The sequence below is a fragment of the Benincasa hispida genome, chromosome 8 (genome assembly GCF_027475165.1).
Source record: "Benincasa hispida cultivar pf3 chromosome 8, pf3_genome.v1.1, whole genome shotgun sequence".
Classification (NCBI taxonomy): Eukaryota; Viridiplantae; Streptophyta; class Magnoliopsida; order Cucurbitales; family Cucurbitaceae; genus Benincasa; species Benincasa hispida.
The window spans coordinates 53071431-53077430 of NC_143485.1; the positions used below are offsets into that span (position 1 = coordinate 53071431).

The 6000-nt window shown below is 40.2% G+C and overlaps 1 non-coding gene across 1 annotated transcript; it reads right to left on the reverse strand.

Moving 5' to 3' along the window:
• Positions 1 to 746: 746 nt before the first annotated feature.
• On the reverse strand, positions 747 to 853 carry LOC120084260 (small nucleolar RNA R71). The gene has a single exon (XR_005483626.1). It is a non-coding gene; the product is annotated as a small nucleolar RNA R71 (small nucleolar RNA).
• Between the last annotated feature and the right edge of the window lie 5147 nt (positions 854 to 6000).

Here is a 6000-nt window from a genome sequence, read left to right on the forward strand (position 1 = left end):
CACATATTCATTCTAATGCATGACCATCGACACATGACTAACAACGTATATCTTAGGAACATGCATCGTATACCGCATTCAAAGGAAGTTGGTTGTCGAGTAAAATTGACTTCCAATTTCCCGTCATCAAGTTTTTGGTGTCGTTGTCGGGGACTTTAGCAAAATAGTTGTTAACGGTAATTTTTGTGAATTCTTTGCAGAACTCTCAATCTTTGGTGAACTACGACCCGGAGATTGAGAGAACATTTCGAAGGAGAATATTGAGAGACCGCCAACAACAACAAGAAGAAACACCAAGAATGGCGGAGCAACCGGTAGAAAGGGCCGCTAATGTAAACAATATAATGCCCAACCCCATCCTTCTGGCGAATGGCCGCAATAGACCCATCAGGGACTATGCGTCACCGAACCTCTACGATTTCTCTCCAAAAATCATGAGGTCGATGTTAGATGGATCGAGGTTTGAAATGAACCCAATAATGTTGCAGATGATCTAGGCTGCTGGGAAGTTTGAAGGAAGGCGTGGCGAAGACCTGTATGCCCACCTCTGAAGCTTCATAGAAATCTACAACACTTTTGTGTTCCTAAATATCTCAACCGAGGAAGTTTGATTAACGCTGTTTCCCTTTTCTTTGTGTGATCAGACGAGGAATTGGGCATACTCTCTCGAACCGGGGGAGATAACTTCGTGGGAACAGGTGGTGGAAAAGTTTATGAAGAAGTATTTTCCACCATCTGAGAATGCTAGGAGAAGAAAATTGATAACAAATTTTGAACAAGAAGATGACGAATCGTTCAGTGATGCTTGGTCGAGGTTCAAACGGTTAGTAAGAGACTATCCACACAATGGCTTACCAGACTGCCTGCAAATGGAGATTTTCTACCAAGGATTGAATCCCTCTTCGCAGACCGCTGCCAATGCGGCAGCCGCTGGTGGTCTGCTAGACAAAACATACGAGGAGGCTAAGAACATACTTGATCGCATTTCCAAAAATCATGAAGACTAGAGGGAAAACGATCAGAGATCAAGACTCAAAGAAAATAACGCAAATAATGGGGCCATCGCATCCCTGCAGAATCAAATGACTGCGATGATAAGTTTAATACAAGGCATCACAATTAATAATACAGGAGAGAAGAAGGGGCAGGTCAGCGCAATTACGCAGACGAACGCAAGTTGTGTCCTTTGAAGTGATGCTCACCCAATGGAGGAATACCCAACAAACCCACAATTGGTATGCTTCATGAGAGATAATCCCTATTCCAATACCTACAACCTCGGGTGGAGAACCCACCCCAATTTTTCTTGGAAGAATCAACAATAGACTTTTCAACCTGTGGCGTAAAAAGAAGGGCCACAAGGATTCTTTCAACGCAGCAACGGTCAACAGAGCAATCAAGCAAGCAGCTCACAACAACCACCGCAATCTTCTTCTTTGGAGAGCCTACTGAAGTAATATATAGAGAAAAACGAGACGGTGCTTCAAGGTCAGGCCGCGTCCATCTGCAATCTTGAATTGCAAATAGGCCAGATTGCGAGTGAGCTAAAAAGTCGACCGCAAGGAGCGTTGCTGAGCTCAACTAAGCTCCCTCGCAATGCTGGGGGCAATGGAAAGGAATAATGCTTAGCAGTTTCCTCGCTAAGTGATGACACGACTGGGGAAGTAGGGAAGAAGCACATTGCGACCAACTTGAATGCGGTGAATACCAAAGACTCACTGACCTATAGTTTGGAAAAGCCCGAGGAAATAGACCCGGAAGTTGTGCTCACCCTTAAGCCTCTGGATCTTGAACCCGAAGAAGCTCAACCACCAGTGACTCCGCAAGGACTGAAAAAGGAATAAAGTGAGGAAGAAAATATCGTAATAGTGACTGCATCGCAAAATGCTATGATCCCACCTAAAATGGGCGACCCGAGAATCTTCACAATCCTATGCTCTATCGGAGAGACCTTCAGTGGCCAGGCACTATATAATCTGGGGGCAAGTATAAACATAATGCCGCTATCAATCTTCAAACAATTGAATACCGGCCCACTTATGCCCACAAAGTAAACTCTCTTGCTCGTGGATAGATTTCGAATACATCCTGAAGGAGAGTTGAAAAATGTCGTAATCTCAATTGATAAATTCATTTTGTCGGCAGACTTCTTCATTTTGGATTATAAAACGGACGAAGATGCACCCATCATATTAGGACGATCATTCCTTTCAACCGGTCGCGCTCAAATTGATGTCGCAAGGGGGAAATTATAATGAGGACTCATGGGGAAAAGCTTCGGATTAAGGCAGTGAAGACCCTTGAAGACAAAGAAAAGAGAGAAAAGCCACCCTGGACATAAGCAAGCCAGCCGAAAATAAGTGGTCCTTGCATTATCAAATGATCGCAACTTATCAGGGATGCAAGTTTTGGGAAGCATCAACTCTTCAATTCTTCTCCACTATTCAGAATTTTCACTATATCTTTTCAAACTTGATATACCTTATTTTACTATTATTGTTTTTATTTCTATTTTTACAAAAAAAAAAAAAAATTGCGTTAACGATTTTTCTTTTGTTTAAAATAATTTGACCTTCTCTTTGTTTTACTTACAACGATCGAGGTGCTGGATTGTGGCGATGTTACGCAAAGAAGCATTCATTTTATCCTATCACCGCAACCCAAAGAAGAAAGATCGCCGTAAGGATGGATGCGTCAACACAATGCAGGCGACAACGCAAAATTTGGGGGTGTACTCTTCCTTATATTTATTTCAAATTTTGCACTATCACATTGCATTTCGCTTTTCAAAGTTTTATCATCGCATCCTTCTTGATTACCGCAATCATTTAACAAGTAGATAAATTTAGTAGTTTACCGCATTCAGTTTCTTTACCAAGTAAGATTTCAATGATGAAATTTTTTTTTTATGCAAGGATAAATCTTTTGTCACCTCGGTAGAAATTTTCTTTTTGAAATAAATTATGTGATGTTCCAAAATTTAGTAAAGTCCTTTTGAAAGTTAAACTTGCAGTCCCTAGGTCTTAGAAATATTTTAAGAGTAGACTTGAATAAGACTTAAGAAAATTCTAGTATATAGGATTTGAATGAAGTATCCTTGAGAAATCTAGGAAAAGAACTTTACGGTTAACTTGCTAAAGAAATCTTTAACTTATGCTTGAGGACAAGCATTGTTTAAATTTGGGGGTGTGACAACGGGCAGAAATGCACGTTATCATAGTACTAAGTTCTTAAACAATGTTGGATTGCGTTGATAGAATATGTTAAATTGCATCCATTAAGCATAAATTCTACAATATTGCGGTCGCATGCGTCCAACGCATTAGGGCAGTTGATCTCTATATTTTTGTGCAGAATAATACGTTAACGCAATAAAAAGAATGCGATCATAGGAATACATCGGTCAAGCGCAACTTCACCGCAAGACTTTGCGTTGATCGTGCTCGCAAACATCCACCCAAGAAGAATCACCGCAACATGGTGGACGCATCCGAACGAAAGGACAATTAAGATCAATGGGACAGAAAGCTGACAGCAGTCGAATCCAAATTAAGTTGACAGCCGATAATGGTCACAAAGTACATCCAACTTTATCGGTGATAACTATCTGGCGCATCAGTCAGGAATTAAAGCTGTCCCATCTGTACAACCAAGAGAGAGAAGCCGCCTTTCACCTTTGATGCCCTATAAATACCAAGTGCATTCTTCAGAGAAGGGGTTAAGCAGTTGATTACTTCATCATTTTACAAGTTCACACCTCTGTTCATAGTTTTCTTTTCCATTTCACGGCGAAGCTAGAGAAGAGTGATGACGCAGGAGATCGTCCAAGGCGGCTCGAGAGAGAACCTTGGGGCATAAGAGCAGAGAGCGGGTTGACTCTCACGAAAGCGAGAATATCTTTAGAGCACGAGTAGAACAATGTAACACCTGGTGGCAAGAAATTGCTCCAGGCTCTTTATTATACTTGCATTGTTATTCTGTACTTCATCTTTTATCTATTCAATGGAAGTTCTATTTCTATATCTGCTCACTCTCTTAATACGCATGAATAGCTAAACTAGTTGAATGGGTTGAGAAGAACTAAGCTAACATGATTTAGGAAGTTCATTGCTTGCGATTTTCTTGTTTTATGCTATGCGAAACATCCCTTTAGAGTTGCTCGAGAGAGAATCTAAAGAAAGAACCTAATGTCTTGAGAGAGCCAGGTTAGAATCTGACTTGAAAGAGTAAGATTAGGCCTGCATAAACAAGAAATAGGGACGTAGAGATAAGCTCTGTTTGTCAACTTGCATTGTATGCATCCTAGGAATAAGAATGATATTATGTGGTTGCATATTTGTGTGAATGTCATGTTGTCATTGCATAAATAGAAATAGAGGTTTATGTGTAAACCCTGTAGACTTATCGCATATTTATCGCATGCGTTCTAGCCTTAGAAGCCGTGGCATTCATGTCGAGAGGTGGTTTACTATTGTATACATGTTGCATGATCGCAAGGCATGAACGAAACCTAGGGAGTGTTAGCCAAAACCATTATAAACCCGTTCACCGCATATTCATCGTATTTCCCGTTGCCAACTCTTTCCGAACTCTTCCGTATTTATTATTATTTTCATTAACGCAACAACAAGCCAATCACCTTATTTATTTTACCGGTTACTGCAAAGTTTTCATAAGAAAATTATCAATGCAAACTATTTTCACAAGTCCCTGTGATGGACCCTAGACTTACCAGGAAACTCAGAGGAATTTACACTTGAATTCTACTGGGGAAACTTGAGTGCACAACATAATTCCATCAACGCATATCATCCATTTTCCACACTTGATAAAATAACGCATCAAGTTTTTGGCGTCGTTGCGGGGGACTTGGCAACCAAATGTTCGTAAGTTTTTGTGTCTTTGTGAGCAAACTTTTTATCTTAGGTATATTGCAGCTTGTGCAACCAGGTTGTAAACAATATTGAAGTGTAGGCGATGTGGTGAAAGCCAATGTTGACCCCAAGATAGAAGGGCAATCAGTCGCAAAAGAACTGAAGGAAGTTCTAAGCTCATGGTGGCCAACATGCACTCAACAATTGCTGGAAGTTCCAATGGTCAGGACAACTTGACCCAAGCAGTTGAGAGCCATCTCTTGCATGGAAGACTCCTTGCAGTGACAACACTCCTATTTTTCCATGGACATCTTCTGCTATATCTTTACTTTTCTTTCGTAGTATAGTTTATTTATTTTATTTTCATTGTTATTTTGGATATAGCTGCTTCCTTGGTTGTGGTACGTTTTCTCTTGTAGGTGCAACAATAAGTTTCCTCGGTTCGTAGTTCAATCGAAGAATTCCTTTCACCCTTCAACGCATGGCTTCAATCGCGTGGACGCCAACGCATGAGCACATGCGTTGTTCTGTCTAAGGTTTTTTCTTGTTATCTTGTATGCCTTATCCTTTTGAAATTCTTTTTTTTTTTCTGATTGCATTGGTTTGCGATGTTTCTATGATGGTACGTATAGTTCACCGCATTTTCTAACTAATCAGCGCAAGGTATTCTTTACTTTTATTAGCTTCTTCAAATTTTAAAAGTCTTAAGTTTTATTTTGCGCAAACCTGTGTTCAAATATTTATTATCGCATTCTTCTAATTTTGTTTTTAGCTTTGCGGTGAGAATGCTGCCAACCTCTAAGTTTGGGGGTGGCAGCAGTCTCGAAGAATTGCGTTCATTATATTGCGATCATTTGAAAAAAAAATTAAAACACTTTGATTTGATCGAGGTGGAGAGTTTTTGGATTCTGAGTTCCAGAACTATTTGATAAAACATGGAATAGTTTCCCAACTCTCAACACCTGGTACACCTCAGCAGAATGGGCATCAGAGAGGAGAAATCGAATCTTATTGGACATGGTTCGATCGATGATGAGTTATGCTTCATTATTGAACTTGTTTTGGAGTTTTGCGGTAGAGACTGCAGCATACATTATGAACTGCGTTTACTCCAAGAGTGTTGCCA